Source organism: Zea mays, chromosome 5 (assembly GCF_902167145.1).
Source record: "Zea mays cultivar B73 chromosome 5, Zm-B73-REFERENCE-NAM-5.0, whole genome shotgun sequence".
Taxonomy (NCBI): domain Eukaryota; kingdom Viridiplantae; phylum Streptophyta; class Magnoliopsida; order Poales; family Poaceae; genus Zea; species Zea mays.
The window spans coordinates 29538560-29553839 of record NC_050100.1 but is presented as its reverse complement, the minus strand read 5'-3'; the positions used below and the strand labels follow the sequence as shown (position 1 = coordinate 29553839).

The 15280-nt window shown below is 44.9% G+C and overlaps 1 pseudogene; it reads left to right on the top strand.

Annotated features, from left to right (window-relative positions):
* Positions 1-14153: 14153 nt before the first annotated feature.
* Positions 14154-14799, top strand: LOC103628103 (uncharacterized; annotated as a pseudogene).
* Positions 14800-15280: the final 481 nt, after the last annotated feature.

Sequence of the window (15280 nt, the reverse complement as noted above, 5' to 3'; positions counted from 1 at the left end):
GACTCTTGGGTGTGGCGGCCTTTGCTCTTCATTCTCCTTGTCTTGATCAATTGCATCTCCCCCTTGATCATTGCCGTCATCTTGAGGTGGCTCATTTGCTTGATCTTCTACTTCATCAACTTGAGCTTCATCCTCATTTTGAGTCGGTGGAGATGCTAGCGTGGAGGAGGATGGTTGATCTTGTGCATGTGGAGGCTCTTCGGATTCTTTCGGACATACATCCCCAATGGACATGTTCCTTAGCGTTATGCATGGAGCCTGTTCTTCACCTATCTCATTAAGATCAACTTGCTCTACTTGAGAGCCGTTAGTTTCATCAAACACAACGTCACATGAGACTTCAACTAGTCCAGTGGACTTGTTAAAGACCCTATATGCCCTTGTGTTTGAGTCATAACCAAGTAAAAAGCCTTCTACAGTTTTAGGAGCAAATTTGGATTTTCTACCTCTTTTAACAAGAATGAAGCATTTGCTACCAAAAACTCTAAAGTATGAAATGTTGGGCTTTTTACCGGTTAGGAGTTCATATGATGTCTTCTTGAGGATTCGGTGAAGATATAACCGGTTGATGGCGTAGCAGGCGGTGTTGACCGCTTCGGCCCAAAACCGGTCCGGTGTCTTGTACTCATCAAGCATGGTTCTTGCCATGTCCAATAGAGTTCGATTCTTCCTCTCCACTACACCATTTTGTTGAGGTGTGTAGGGTGAAGAGAACTCATGCTTGATGCCCTCCTCCTCAAGGAAGCCTTCAATCTTAGAGTTCTTGAACTCCGTCCCGTTGTCGCTTCTTATTTTCTTGATCCTCAAGCCGAACTCATTTTGAGCCCGTCTCAAGAATCCCTTTAAAGTCTCTTGGGTTTGAGATTTTTCCTGTAAAAAGAATACCCAAGTGAAGCGAGAATAATCATCCACTATTACAAGACAATACTTACTCCCGCCGATGCTTATGTGAGCAATCGGGCCGAATAGATCCATGTGGAGCAGCTCAAGCGGCCTGTCGGTCGTCATTATGTTCTTGTGTGGATGATGATTCCCAACTTGCTTCCCTGCTTGGCATGCGCTACAAATCCTGTCTTTCTCAAAATGAACATTCGTTAATCCTAAAATGTGCTCTCCCTTTAGAAGCTTATGAAGATTCTTCATCCCAACATGGGCTAGTCGGCGGTGCCAGAGCCAACCCATGTTAGTCTTAGCAATTAAGCATGTGTCGAGTTCAGCTCTATCAAAATCTACTAAGTATAGCTGACCCTCTAACACACCCTTAAATGCTATTGAATCATCACTTCTTCTAAAGACAGTGACACCTACATCAGTAAAAAGACAGTTGTAGCCCATTTGACACAATTGGGAAACAGAAAGCAAGTTGTAATCTAATGAATCAACAAGAAAAACATTGGAAATAGTATGGTCAGGTGATATAGCAATTTTACCCAATCCTTTGACCAAACCTTGATTTCCATCCCCGAATGTGATAGCTCGTTGGGGATCTTGATTTTTCTCATATGAGGAGAACATCCTTTTCTCCCCGGTCATGTGGTTTGTGCACCCGCTGTCGAGTATCCAACTTGAGCCCCCGGATGCATAAACCTACAAAACAAATTTAGTTCTTGACTTTAGGTACCCAAATGGTTTTGGGTCCTTTGGCATTAGACACAAGAACTTTGGGTACCCAAACACAAGTCTTGGAGCCCTTGTGTTTGCCCCCAACAAATTTGGCAACTACCTTGCCGGATTTGCTAGTAAGCACATAAGATGCATCAAAAGTTTTAAATGAAATGGCATGATCATTTGATGCATTAGGAATTTTCTTCTTAGGCAACTTAGCATGGGTTGGTTGCCTAGAACTAGATGTCTCACCCTTATACATAAAAGCATGATTAGGGCCAGAGTGAGACTTCCTAGAATGAATCTTCCTAATTTTGCTCTCAGGATAGCCGGCAGGGTATAAAATGTAACCCTCGTTATCCTGAGGCATGGGAGCTTTGCCCTTAACAAAGTTGGACAATCTCTTAGGAGGGGCACTAATTTTGACATTGTCTCCCCTTTGGAAGCCAATGCCATCCTTAATGCCCGGGCGTCTCCCATTGTAAAGCATGCTACGAGCAAATTTAAATTTCTCATTTTCTAAGTTGTGCTCGGCAATTTTAGCATCTAGTTTAGCTATATGATCATTTTGTTGCTTAATTAAAATCATGTGATCATGAATAGCATCAATATCAACATTTCTACACCTAGTACAAATAGTGACATGTTCAATGGTAGATGTAGATGGTTTGCAAGAATTAAGTTCAACAATCTTAGCACGAAGTATATCATTCTTATCTCTAAGATCGGCAATTGTAGCTTTGCAAACATCAAAATCTTTAGCCTTAGCAATTAAATTTTCATTCTCTAATCTAAGGCTAGCAAGAGATACATTCAATTCATCAATCTTAGCAAGCAAGTCAACATTATCATCTCTAAGATTGGGATTTGAACCATTACAAACATGTGAATCAACCTTAGCATTTAAAATAGCATTTTCATTCCTAAGGTTGTCGATCATCTCACGGCAAGTGCTTAGCTCACTAGATAATTTTTCACATTTTTCTACTTCTAGAGCATAAGCCTTTTTAACCTTAACATGTTTTTTGTTTTCTTTAATTAGACAATCCTCTTGGGAATCCAAAAGGTCATCCTTTTCATGAATAGCACTAACCAATTCATTTAATTTTTCCTTTTGAGCTATGTTAAGGTTGGCAAAAAGGGAACGCAAATTATCCTCCTCATCACTAGCATTATCATCACTAGAAGATTCATATTTAGTGGAGGAGTTAGATTTAACCTTTTTCCTTTTGCCATCCTTTGCCATGAGGCACTTGTGGCCGACGTTGGGGAAGAGAAGTCCCTTGGTGACGGCGATGTTGGCGGCGTCCTCGTCGTCGGAGGAGTCGCTTGAGCTTTCGTCGGAGTTCCACTCCCGACAAACATGGGCATCACCGCCCTTCTTCTTGTAGTACCTCTTCTTCTCCTTTCGCCTCCCCTTCTTGTCGTCACCTCGGTCACTGTCACTAGATATAGGACATTTAGCAATAAAATGACCGGGCTTACCACACTTGTAGCAAACCTTCTTGGAGCGGGACTTGTAGTCTTTCCCCCTCCTTTGTTTGAGGATTTGGCGGAAGCTCTTGATGACGAGCGCCATTTCCTTATTGTCGAGCTTGGAGGCGTCGATTGGTTGTCGACTTGGTGTAGCCTCCTCCTTCTTTTCCTCCGTTGCCTTGAATGCAACGGGTTGAGCTTCGGATGTGGTGGCATCATCAAGCTCGTTGATCTTCCTCGAGCCTTCGATCATGCACTCAAAACTTACAAAATTCCCGATAACTTCCTCGGGGGTCATTTTAGTATATCTAGGATTACCACGAATTAATTGAACTTGAGTAGGGTTAAGGAAAATAAGTGATCTTAGAATAACCTTAACCACCTCGTGGTCATCCCATTTTACGCTCCCGAGGTTGCGTGCTTGGTTCACCAAGGTCTTGAGCCGATTGTACATGTGTTGCGGCTCCTCCCCTTTGCGAAGCCGGAACCGACCGAGCTCCCCCTCAATCGTTTCCCGCTTGGTGATCTTGATGAGCTCGTCACCTTCATGCGCGGTCTTGAGTAAATCCCAAATCTCCTTGGCGCTCTTCAACCCTTGTACTTTGTTATACTCCTCTCTACTTAGAGAGGCGAGGAGTATTGTTGTTGCTTGAGAGTTGAAGTGCTCGATTTGGGCCACCTCATCCTCATCATAGTCCTCATCCCCTACGGATGGTACCTGCGTGCCAAACTCAACAACATCCCATATGCTTTTGTGGAGCGAGGTTAGATGAAATCGCATTAAATCGCTCCACCTAGCGTAATCTTCACCATCAAAAGTTGGTGGTTTGCCTAATGGGACGGAAAGTAAAGGTGTATGTTTGGAAATGCGAGGGTAGCGTAGGGGGATCTTACTATACTTCTTGCGCTCTTGGCGCTTAGAAGTGACGGAGGGCGCATCGGAGTCGGAGGTCGATGTTGATGAAGTGTCGGTCTCGTAGTAGACCACCTTCCTCATCCTCTTGTGCTTGTCGCCTTTCCGATGCGGCTTGTGGGAAGAAGATTTTTCCTTCTTCTCTTTGTGGTGAGAAGAAGATTTCTTCTCCTTCCCTTTGTTGGAGGAGCTCTTCTTCTTCTCCCTCCTTTTGGTGCGGGATTCTTCCGATGAAGTGCTCCCGTGGCTTGTAGTGGGCTTTTCGCCGGTCTCCATCTCCTTTTTGGCGTGATCTCCCGACATCACTTCGAGCGGTTAGGCTCTAATGAAGCACCAGGCTTTGATACCAATTGATAGTCGCCTAGAGGGGGGGTGAATAGGGCGAAACTGAAATTTACAAATATAAACACAACTACAAGCCGGGGTTAGCGTTAGTAATAAGGAACGAGTCCGCAAGAGAGGGCGCAAAACAAATCCCAAGTGAATAAGCAAGTGAGACACGAAGATTTGTTTTACCGAGGTTCGGTTCTCTCAAACCTACTCCCCGTTGAGGAGGCCACAAAGGCCGGGTCTCTTTCAACCCTTCCCTCTCTCAAACGGTCCCTCGGACCGAGTGAGCTTCTCTTCTCAAATCAACGCCGGGAACAAAACTTCCCCGCAAGGGCCACCACACAATTGGTGCCTCTTGCCTTGATTACAATGGAGTTTTGATCACAAGAACAAGTGAGAAAGAAAAGAAGCAATCCAAGCGCAAGAGCTCAAATGAACACGGCAAATCACTCTCACTAGTCACTAGGGTTTTGTGTGGAATTGGAGAGGATTTGATCTCTTTGAAAGTGTCTAGAATTGAATGCCTAGCTCTTGTAAGTGGTTGGGAAGTGGAAAACTTGGATGCAATGAATGGTGGGGTGGTTGGGGTATTTATAGCCCCAACCACCAAATGTTGCCGTTGGGAACCTGTCTGTTCGATGGCGCACCGGACAGTCCGGTGCCCCCTGCCACGTCATCACTGCCGTTGGATTCTGACCGTTGGAGCTTCTGGCTTGTGGGCCCGCCTGGGTGTCCGGTGCACACCGGACAGGTACTGTTTGATGTCCGGTGCACCGGTATGGGCGTGCCTGACGTCTGCGCGCGCTGCGCGCGCATTAAATGCACCGCAGGGAGCCGTTGGCGCCGCAGGGAGCCGTTGCTCCGCTGGCACACCGGACAGTCCGGTGCACACCGGACAGTCCGGTGAATTTTAGCGGAGCGGCTGCCGCGCGAACCCGAGGCTGGCGAGTTCCGGAGACCGCGCTTCCTTGGAGCACCGGACATGTCCGGTGCACACCGGACAGTCCGGTGAATTATAGCGCGCCGGCTTCCGAGAATTCCCGAGGGCGAAGAGTTTGAGTTGGTGTCCTCTGGGCGCACCGGACACTGTCCGGTGCACACCGGACAGTCCGGTGCCTCCAGCCAGAGGTGCCCTCGGTTGCCTCATTGCTCCTTTGTTGAATCCAACACTTGGTCTTTTTATTGACTGAATGTGAACCTTTAACACCTGTATAATCTATACACTTGGGCAAACTAGTTAGTCCAAAGATTTGCGTTGGGCATTTCAACCACCAAAATTATTTGGGAACTAGGTGAAAGCCTAATTCCCTTTCAAGTAACCCACTCGACCGTCTATCCCGGTGGCAGGGATGGAGGCCAAGTCACACCAACAACCAAATCAAGGAGGTACCTGCAAAAATTATGCCACAAGCAAGGCTGATTATATTAATACTCAGCTAGACTTACCCGGTGTGAGGAGTCTACTCCTCTACCTCTAGACATGCAGCTGTTTGGCTGAGGGGTTTGGTTTGCCAAAAGCACTAGCTGAGTCTAAAATCAAGTTTTAGCTTTTCAAGTTCTAGAATAATAATTTTAGACTAGATGAGAACCTGTCTATTCATACATGGTATCAAACATTATATCAATCAACACCTTTTGCCAGTATCTCATTTCCACTTATTACTCAATGCAGTACAATGGATCAAGCAGTCTCATTAGCTGCGAGAAGCAGACGATTCGAATCGAGTTTTATCCTTGCAAGGTAAACCTAAACACACGACATGTCAGGGCACTCCGTCCCCACACACGTCAACCGTCCCCGTCGATTCCCCGTTCGCGTCCAGGCCTCACCGCCTTGGCATACAATGCTCCACTGACCCCGGCCGCCGCCGTGCAGTGGCCGCACTTGTATCCACCATATCTAGAATGGGAGACCCAGTCTCAGGTCGCGTGAGGGATAAAGTCTGCGCCCGGCTTAACTCAGGTACTAGGTTTACCGGTTACCATTTTTCCCGACATGTGTTTAGTACATTCAAACGCTTGACACAGGTATCCGCACGTTAATCCTTATTCAAATTTTGTCTCATAGACAACGTATCCCCATGGATCCGTGTCCACAGACCATCATCATTATGTTATCAAAAATGGATACAACCAATCCCTGACCTCGCGCGAGTGCTAGAAAAATCACTCGACTTCTACTGAGATCCTGATTTAGCATAGCAGCTACTCGACCTAGCACACTAGTATCCATCTCAAAAGGAATCCTGAGTTCATGCAACTAGGGTTTCAGACAACTCCTACACTTAAGTGCACGGTACAAGCCTACAAACATTAAGTGTAGTAAAATAGCATATATAACGGTTATGCATAAAACCGGGGCTTGCCTTTAATTTAACACTTAGATAGTGTTTGCTGGGGGTACTCGCTTGGCGAGCATCCACTGGTTAAGTTCATCCTTCTTTGGGTTGTCCACCAACTGCATCTTATGGCTGGCACCACATCACTTGCACGATCATCCTCTCTCGGTCCTAAATGAGATGCAAGATGCATATGTATGAATATGATGAAAAATACCACAAGATATACAAATACACGGTAGCGAACTAAACATTAATTGTAAGACATCGTAAACAACCACACGCTAGCATTAGTTATCTACACGTCATCGGGCCTACGTAATCAATACCATTAGAAAGACGACAATCACTTCCTAGAATTAACCAGCGCAACACGGCATCACACGCGCAAGCATTTATCACATTTGCTCTAATTTTTCATTAGTTCCTTTATTATTATGCTAGTTAAGTACACATCAATTTGCCATGGCTTCTATATAGACAAACTTAGTTAAAAGGGAATAATCACTTACTCGGGTTCTACAATCATTCACTAGGCAAACACTTATTAGACCTTAACTAATTTAGTTCACTAATTTAGCGAGACGTGTACTAGTTACCTATATACTTAGGCTCAATTATATTAGTTATATTATCGTTACTGCGTGTTCAACCAAGGTCAAAACGAGGAAACAGCCGACTCAAGAAATACACCACAGAGTAGAGCAATCCACCAAACATAATAAAATTAGGACAGCAGCACATCAGTTGCTTGTTTCAGTCGTAATTCTTCAAATATTTATCCAAAAATAGTGAACAAATACTTTTTGAAAAGTCTAAGAAGTTCTCTACAACCTTGGTATTATCGTCTCAATATGACTAGACTCTTAGCAAAGTCAAACTGTGCAAAAATAACAGGTCTGTCCAGGTTGGACAGATTCAGACTTGCGACTTCAAAAAATCACAACTACAGGTTCAGACATCCAAACGAATTGATCCTAGACTTTCTGGAAAGGTAATAAAATTGTCTACATATCATTTATAAACATCTCAAGGTGATTCAATATTTAACTAAGGACAAAAGACACTAGAAGGCTTTGCTGTCCAGAATTGGACAGATTCAGTCTTCAGACTTTAAACATTTATAACTTAATCTTCTGGTCACCAAAAAGAGTGATCCAAGACTTTTTGGAAAGCTCAGCAAAAGTACTACACAACTTTTATAATCACCCAGAAGTGATTCAATGTTTAACTAAATCAAACAACACAATTTTCGAAATCTGTTCTGACGGTGGACATAACACAGCAACCAGTTTGTAAAATTCATAACTCTTAAACTGTCAGGCCTATGGTTGTGAAATTTTAACACAAGCAAGATAAGAAAAGCATCTACAACTTTCTTACAACGACCATGAACAGATTATAACATTAAATTAGGCAAACAACGCAATTTCTAAAATCTGTACAGAATTTGGACAGATTCAGTTACTGAATTTGTAAAAAGCATAGCTCCTAAACGATCAGACTTATGCCTGTCAAATCTTAACACCAGCAAGATAATAAAGTTATCTACCACTTTTCTATAGCACATATCTACAGAAAACACAATTTGGTTCATCAAACATACATCACGGGAAAATCACTGCGTGCAGTCCAAAACAGCAACTAATAATTTCAGCTCCTATTTACTTCAAGAATTGTCGCGTTCTAGAGACTCGAACCATTCGAACACTTTACCATTTGTTAGCGTTAAATTAATCAAATGAGGACTAATAAGTAGACTTACTAATTTTATACAACTTATTTCGCGCGTTAGAATTACCGTACACAATCAACAAACACATTCACCACAATAATCAAACACGGTATAAATGTGTATATCGATTGCGCCCTTGTCACACCCGGATTTCGGGGCACCAAGACCCGGGCGCGAACATAATCACCAGGTGTGCTGGGACCAAGTCTCACACATATGATGAATCATGGCACAGGATCGAATGTCACAACTTTACTATATAATAGGAGTTCTATACAAAATAAATAAATAATTACATTATAAGGAGACAACGGTCCAGCAACCCAAAGTTGACTGGGAGACGACGACCTAGACCTCTCACGAACTCGTCACAGCATCCTCCACGCGCCTCATCCTGTGGTACCTGATCTTGACCTGTGGGGGGGTGTGAGACAGCAAGAGTGAGCTCACATACGTTCATCGCTCAACAAGTTGTGGGGAATAATGTGCATGAACTCGCCAAAGGTGGGAGCTCACGTGAAGTGTAAGGCTTACCAAAGAGGATGGTTAGAGCTGAGCATTGCTTTTAAAGTTGGTCAAAATTTTATTAGCAATTACTAAGTATAAGTAAATACCAACCCAATTAAGTAGTAGAACAAAAGTAATAACATCACCTGTGATGCAATGCATATGACAAATTGAATTTAAGTTCCATAAATTAATCATGTGAGTGTCCGAGCTGCTCATGACCGTGAGCACGGCTAGTATACCAGTTTTACACTCTGCAGAGGTTGCGCATCTTTACCCACAAGTCATGTTACTCATCTGCCAAGGGATCGCGACTTCCCATACACCTCTACCGAGGAGGCGAGGCAGGGTAACACTACGAGGCCTTTACAAAGTTCCACTAGCTTCAGAAAACCCGCTACAGTTTATAGGAAGCTCCAATGCAGGGTTCTTGCCTGACCGCCATCGCAGCAAAATCAACCAAGGACCTCCCTACACTGACCACTCCCCTACTGCCCTTGCCCCTTTCGGGTAAGGTAGTCCTCCACTAGCTTTTCTAATTAATCAGCCAAGGGCGTCCATAAACCCTTGTGGTAGCACTATTTTCCCGGGTGGTTCTCCATGTTCCAATTAACATAATGATCTTATCATGAACAGTAATAATAAAAAGACAATAAAAGTGTGATCATGAATAATGTATCTTCATACCCAAAACCACATAAAGCACTAGCAAGTACTACCCAAAAATTTCAGTGGTAAACAAGGTATAAAGATAGACAAACTAGGGTAACCTATTGGGTCCCATCAAAATTAACCTATGCATATCATTATGATTAATCAGAACATGAGTAGGTAAAAAGAAGTGATCAAGGGCACAACTTGCCTGGGACTTGAGATTCTAGGTACCAGGATGATCTTCAGATGACTCGTAACCTCGCACTAGTCGTAGCAATACAAAAAAATAGTGTATAGACAAAATTAACATCACACCAAACATAAGAACAAACTGTATAATAATAAGCTGCGCGATGCTACGAGATCGTGGGTTTGAGAACGACTAAAATCGGAGTTACGATTAAGGAGTTACGATTTACGGAAGATATATGTGGTTGAATATTAGATTATATTATAAATTGATTAGCATACATCATATGAGAAAATATCTTATAAATAATTAATTCAACCCTTAATCTAAGTCATTATTTGATTAAAGATCATCTAGTCAAATTATAACCATAAGATCAGAATACTATATTAATATTAAAGAAGTCAATCCAATAGACATAGATTAATCCAATTAACATAGGATAAATAAATATCTAATTATAAAAGTATGAGACATGGTATAATCAATATTGTTACTGCGTAGTAAATATTTATACAAAGCTAACGCAATTGAAACGAGTCCATTTGAAATTAAAACGGAGGAGTTATGAATTTCCGAAGTTTTAAGTGTTGGAATAAAAGAAACTAAGTGCATAATTTTTAGTCTAAGTTTCATAACAAAGCAAAGTTACTAGATGATAAATAATATTAAAAACAAAATTATTGTAACTGGAATGGATCAATTTGGAGCTAAAAATGAATCAAATATGAATTGTACAAGTTTCTGGATTTATTTTTGTATTAAAATCAATTTTCTAAATTTAAATAACTGATTTCTCTGAGCTATGGACTGGGCGCCAATTTCCAGGGAGTTCAGGGTTTAACTCATAAAATCTTCCAGGCACAGTTCAAATACTACCACGGACTGCAGGTTTATTCTTAAATAATCTAGGGTCTCTTTTACAATTTCACGCTACCGAAGGGGTATCAATAAGTCTCATCCGCCCGATCACTAACCGACGCTCCAGATTAGATCTTGTTTATAACGAATCAGTATGCGACAGGGGCTGTTTGATCAAACACTAACGGCACAGATCGAGCCCCGCCCGCGATGGACCGGTATGGACCTCCAACCGCCAGATTGGGGATTAACGACATGGATTTAATACAATGCTTACACACTAGGATCGTCCGATCACGGATCAGTGGCTCGGATCAAAGGACCCAGGCACTAATCCAAGCCGCTCGTAACATATCGCACGGTTGGCGCGTGTCTTCCACCATTAGAGCACCCTGCCTTGACGGCGGCGGCCTGCCCGTCACGGAGGTGCCCTGGTCGGGACTCCAAGCCACACCCAGGTGAGCCAACCCCGACCGAAACGATGCTAATGCGGAGCGATGAACAAGTCGGGACCACGGGAGGAGTCATACCTCGATACTGGATAGTGGCTTCGACCTCGCCTTAGCAGCCACACGGTGGCTCTCTTCGTCTCCAAGCTTTATCTAGCGCAGCGATGGTGTCCCAGCCTGGAGCAGAGCGCGCGGCAACGACTGGGCTTGCAGCAGCGACAGCCAGGTTGTCGAGGCCCACAGAAGGCACCGGCTTTTCGGAAGCAACAGATGACAGCGGTACCACGGCCACAGGTAACAGCGGCACCGGACGTTGCACCCCGCACGACTTCGCCATGCACTCTGCTCCCTCTCCGATAGTCGCCGAGGTTGGACCGGCAGCAAATCTCTTGGCGCCAGAGGAGGACCAAACGATATGTGTGGATCGACGCTGGCAGCTTCTTGGCTTCGTCCGTGATGAAGACGTTTGGGGGAGGACCGCATGGGTAGGCAGATATGCGCAGGGGGTCATGGCCTTGCTTTTATCCACGACGTGGGTGGAGGATTGGATTAAGCACTTCGTGAGGTTGTTACGATGGATGCGAGCAATACGGAGGGAGAAGGGGGCTCAATTGCGTGGGTCCCACACAGTTGCATGCTGCGGCCAGCAGGAAAAAAAACGGAGAGCGTTTTTTTTGGCCTGGTCGGCAACAGGTATGGCCTTCTTTTTTTCTTTTCCTTTTCTAATTTGTTTTTTTGTTTCAATTCAAATTCCAAAAAAAAGCATCATTCAATAATGATCGAGCATGTAAATTAGAATTTTGTACTATTTATTCATTTATCTTATTCACTTATCCAAATACTTTTAAATATATAGTTCATATACACAAACAATATATACAAACGCAATACCACTTTGCGTGTGGTCCAATTAAAAGTGCACCAATATTCATTACTTATTTATTTTAATAGAAGATACTTTTTAAGGAATAACCTCTATTAAGAGACTTTAAACTAAACGTTTTTAGAACATTTATGAATATCTTAACTCATACAAGGATCTTCTTATTTATTTCTTGAAACTCACAGACTGAATTTTTGTTTCTATTTGTTTTAACTGACGTTATTTTAATATTACTATTTATTTTTAGAAGGGGTGAACTTCTAAGTGTAAATATTCATCAGGGTCACTTTACTTTGGTTTAGAAAGATTTTACTAATCCCAAAATCAGAATATTGGGTGCTACAGCCCTTCACACACTAATTTGTATTTTTACTTAGACATCACATGAACACCACTAATTTTACCCGCGACCATAACCATGCGCGTCTAGACCAAAACAAGCAAATCACTGTGATTACGAGCTTAATCAAAGCCATCTAACAGTCGGCTAACTAGAGCAACGACATAGACCGCTAAATAACATAATACACGTCGGCTTGCCTATTATTATCGTAATCCGAGACTCAACATACACTGCCACATTTTTATAAACACACATACTCACAAGTATTTTCACACATCGACCAATCTATACGAATCGTAAACCACTGATCCCCAAATCGCAATCACCATGCATTTACTTCCCAAATCTTGAACGCATACATGTTTATCACACGAGCCGAGTATTTCAATAATTATCCTAAAATAACTAACTCCATTACACACTTGTATCACAAACCTACCTGACTTACTTGGAGTGTCCGCTCAAAATCGTGAGCACAATCATACACTATATGCGAAGCCTAATTTATCGAACGCACAATACGCATCGTCTCGACTAGACTTATAAATATAGAGAAAGCGGCAACTACTTGGGCATGTCACCACCTGTCTATATAAACCAAAACAATTTTTACTATCGACTAAGAGTTCTAAGTATTAAACCCATTATTACTTTCCACGCGTAATTAAACCTCAACTTAACACCAGTGACACCAGTGGATTTTTACTAAACTCATCATGCGCATAACCCTGTCTCGCATACAACCATATGGTGGCGTGCACTCGAGACACTTCGATCATCGTAGCGTAACCACTAGTATATGAACTCTGACACTCATGTCTTAACAATACATCCTCCACGCAACTAGCATTTTCTAAACTACTCGTCACATCAATAAATATATCCCCTCTAAAATCACGAATCCCATCACATTGCGTAAAACAATTATACTTTTCATATAAACACACATCGATGCATTTCTCAAAACATAATCCGCATTTTGTAACTTAGTTTTTCGCATCAAACAACACATCGCATATTTTTCCTATCAAAATATAAAAATATCCGAGCTCTTTTCTACTTCAGTTTCTTCTCTACACGTGTTCCTTCATGAAATTATACTTTCACGCACATATTCACATGCAGGCACATCATCGACCGAATACGTAAATAAAATAAATCACGAATCATTCAAGGCGAACAACCTGGCCGACTCGCGTCGCGCATGCATGCCATTAGTTTGGGCTCTTTGCCGACGAGCGATGCGCGAGGCGTGACGTCGACAAGGGCTGCGATTAAACGACATACACGATTATTAGTTTGGTTATTTTATCGAACATGAGAAACGCGGGACAGCGAGGAGCTCACCGCGGGTTTCGACGACGACGCGCAGGCGCTGCGCAAATCGGGTCAATGCAAGTGACACGGACGGGATCTCATGACTGCTGCTCGCTGCGCCATTTCGTCGAGCACGCCGAGGGCGCGACGCGGAGGGAACCCATGTGGCTGCGTGAACTGGCGTCGCGGCTGCTGCGTGAGGTCGACGACGTTGACGACCGTGAAGGCACGAGCAGGGGCGCGCGCCGGCCATGGGGATTTGCGTCGCAGCATCCATGGAGAGGAGCCACAGCTCGGCCAGGAAGGGAGCTGGGCGTTCCTAGCGCGCATGCACAGGAAAACAGAGGGGAGGAGAAGCTGCTGTTGCCATGCCTGAAGGGGAAACGCTGGAGAGGGAAGAGCTGCTGCTCGGATTTAGATGGGGCGGACAGCGAGGTAGAGCATGTCGGCAACGGTGCGCAGGGCATGCCGTGGAGAAGAAGAAGGCGTGCTGGCGAGCTGGGGAATCGCGGGGGCGCCCTGAGCTTGCGCTCGCGCGCGGTCTCGGCAGACAGCGCCCGGAGCTTGAATGGGTGCCGGCATTGAGGAGCAGTGGCTGGAGCAGAAGAGAAGGCGCTCAAGGAGAGGAGCCACGGACGGACATGGAAGGGAGCAGAGAGTTGTGCTCGAGCTCTGCGTTTTCTGGACAGAGGGGACAGAGTTACCATGCGCCAGCACTTGGGGAAAATGGCGGCCAGGTGGGGTTGCCGAGGGGGAAGCTCGAGCTCGCAGGGGGAAATGCAGCAGGGGCGCGCGCCGGCCATGGGACCTCCTGCTCGGCAAATCCCGCGCACGAGCAGAGAGAGTCGCGGCGCGCTGCTGAGGACGAGCTGCTGCTCCTGCGGCATGGGACACAGGAAGAAGGCCAGCGTCGAGCTCCTGGCCATGGGGGGCGCTGCTCCTTGCTTGGGGAAGAAGGGCGCCGCCGAGGGAGGTGAAACCAAGGGGAAGTGGTTGCGCGCCCATGGAGGAGAGGAGGAGTTGCTGCTCGCCTGCACTTGGAGACTCCCTGCTGCTGGCGAGGTGCGCCAGGGAGGCGGCCATGGGAGGAGCCCTTGCAGGACTGGCCGAGATCTCCACCAACGACGAGAACTTCGGCCACCAATGCGGCCAGGGTAGAGGCGAGCTCGGTCTCCAGCCTGGGCGTCAATCGCTTGAGCTCGGACCTGGGAGAGGGAGCGCATGACCAAGGGGCTGGAGTCGGCTGGGATGTGGAAGGAGAGAGGGAGATGGCTGCAGGGAGCCTCTGCGCGCGGGGAAGAAGAATGCACTGCCTGGCGTGCGTGAGGTGCCACCATGGGGCAGCCATCTACTGGCCGGATGTAGCCATTGGCGCAGAATTTGGTGGCAGCCACTGGCCAGGGGCTAGCAGTGGCAGACTGACGCTGTCGGCTGGAGAAGAAGACAGGGAGATGGTGGCTGCTGGTTGATTATTTAAAGAGAAAAAGAGATGATTGCATAGGAGCTAATTAATTTTTTATTTGATTTCTCTGAGATAAAAGCTCCCGTATGAGTTGTTTATCAGGTCGGTGACAATTATTGGTAGGAGAGGAGAGGTCATCTGTCGGCCGATTTGTGCCGCGCGCACTCGTTGGCTGAGACCGACGTAGGGAACAGAGCGAACTGACGTACGGATGAA